Source organism: Amphimedon queenslandica, unplaced genomic scaffold, assembly GCF_000090795.2.
Source record: "Amphimedon queenslandica unplaced genomic scaffold, v1.1 AMPQUscaffold_12520, whole genome shotgun sequence".
In the NCBI taxonomy this organism is placed as follows: Eukaryota; Metazoa; Porifera; class Demospongiae; order Haplosclerida; family Niphatidae; genus Amphimedon; species Amphimedon queenslandica.
Genome location: NW_003547243.1, coordinates 15,479 through 17,600, shown reverse-complemented (window position 1 = coordinate 17,600; position 2,122 = coordinate 15,479). Strand labels below are relative to the sequence as shown.

Below are 2,122 nucleotides of genomic sequence, written 5' to 3'. Positions count from 1 at the left end.
GACTGAGTGTGCTTAAAGAAAAGACAAGATAGTAAACCGCCAAATTAAATGACCGTCAATATTATATTTAGGCAGTTTTGATGCAAAACCGCCAAAGTTTTAGACCGCCAAATTTTCCGGCTATATGGTATGTGGAATTTTTGAAGGAAAGAAAGTTTAGTGATATTAGCAATTTGATAACCATTTACCAAATAATTGCATAATTACATGTGCATGTTCAATGGCTCCTGGATATTAATTTAACAAATCAAAATAATTAAACCAGCTAATCACCAAAATTTATGACAAAAATTAATAATAATGATAATTGTTTTTCTTTCTTTTAGAATCAGACTGTCTCAAGGACTTTACTTCTCATTGCTAAACTATTCAAAATTTAGGAAATGTCGGAGCAAGAGTAAAATAATAATCTGAGAGGAGTGAGAGAGATAAAGATACGTGCATTATTTATTTACATGTTTACTTCATTTTTTCTTGATGAAAGAGTCAATGTATTTCATTCCACTTCTTTCTATAATAAAAATGTAATAAAACATAAATATCCATTCTTGGTAATATACATGTACATAATAATTACATACAGTGTAATTAATACCTTTAATCTTCATTTCTCCTTCTCTCTCATTAATCATTATGTTAAGTGTTTCTTCATCATTGCTGGACAATAAATGTTTACAAGGTCCAGACACTTTTGTAGACACTGACACCAAATCTCAGACAAACCAAGAGACTAACAAAAATTTTTTTTAATTACAACAATAATTATTATTAACTTAAATGTACAGTATACAATGTATAAAGCATGTACAGTTTACATGTACATGTATTTTAATAAAAAGTTCACAACTTAAAGGTACATGTACAGATGAGACAATTTAAGAAATATTTAAAATAATAAAAATTTAACAAAATGAACCCTCTCTTCTTCCCCTCTCCCTCCCGCCCCATTACCTTATTACTATCAGTTGATGTGCTACTCATTGAACTGGTAGGAGATGGTGACACTATCCCTCCTCCTCCTATAGTACGAGAGGGAGATGAAAGAACTGGTTTGGCTACTGACACATTCTGTGATTGATAAGTTGAGAACTCAGTGAATATAAGTGGATTAAATTTAGGCAACTTTAAAAATTTGTAAAAATTTTAAATTTAATCGTAATCGGCTCAAACTTTCTATACAACATAAGTACATGTACATGTACATGTATATGCATCAGAAAATATTATAAAAGTAAAAAACTCTCTACTTTTCAATTTTGGCAAAATTTGGCAAAAACTCTGTATTATAGTACAGGGACTTTGACCATAGATAATAGTATCTTATTATCAATTTTTGAGCAACTTTAAAAATTAATAAAAAATCTAATTTTGATCGGAATAAACTCTATGCATCATAAAATGTAATAAAAATGAGAATTCTCTACTTTTCATTTTTGACAAAATTTGGCCAACGACCCTGTACAGGGACTTTGGCCCAATTTTGGAGCAACTTTAAAAATTAGTAAAAAATCTAATTTTGATCGGAATCAGCACAAACTTTCTACACAGCATGAAAACATTAATGCATATTGGTTACATAGGAGTAAATAAATAATCAGCTTTAACTTAATCGCTTATAATCAAATTAATAGGTGACTGCAAATATCAATGTATAGCAGCTTAGCAGTTTACAATGAAGAAGCATTGCAAAACGTATGCAAATATAATGTGACAATAAAAAATGAATAATTTCGCTAAATCAAAATAAAAATTTTGATAAAATACAACAAACTATAGTAAAGGGAGTGGCTGGTTGTATAGAGAAGAGAGGGTCCATTACAAGCAGGAGGAAGAGAAGTATTATCTTCTGGTTCAAACACCACATACCAGCAACCTCCTACTGTAATGTCACAGTTCTCATTCTGCCCTACTGACAACAGATACTAAACAACAAGAGAGAATTTAATAATCATATATGAGTATCAATTTTGTATGTGTAGTATCAGCTATTACAAATAGAGCAAGGCAACTTCAATATAAGACGAAACACTACAGCTGTGTCTATAAAATATTAGCATAATTGGTATAAGTCTATCATGGGTTGTACTTATAATCATATTCATTAGTTATATTACAAGTACAT

General features: G+C 29.9%; 2 long non-coding RNA genes across 2 annotated transcripts in view; one reads left to right on the top strand and one right to left on the bottom strand.

The window, feature by feature from the left end:
* The window catches only part of LOC109587578 (uncharacterized), a 1,405-nt gene extending 990 nt beyond the window's left edge, over positions 1-415 (top strand). Inside the window, exon 4 of the long non-coding RNA XR_002187687.1 lies at positions 327-415. This is a non-coding gene — a long non-coding RNA (uncharacterized LOC109587578). The remainder of the gene's footprint in view (positions 1-326) is intronic.
* Positions 328-1,143, bottom strand: LOC109587579 (uncharacterized). Its single transcript, XR_002187688.1, has 4 exons — positions 952-1,143; positions 596-730; positions 464-511; positions 328-410 (listed from the first exon to the last, which is right to left on the bottom strand). It is a non-coding gene; the product is annotated as an uncharacterized LOC109587579 (long non-coding RNA).
* Between the last annotated feature and the right edge of the window lie 979 nt (positions 1,144-2,122).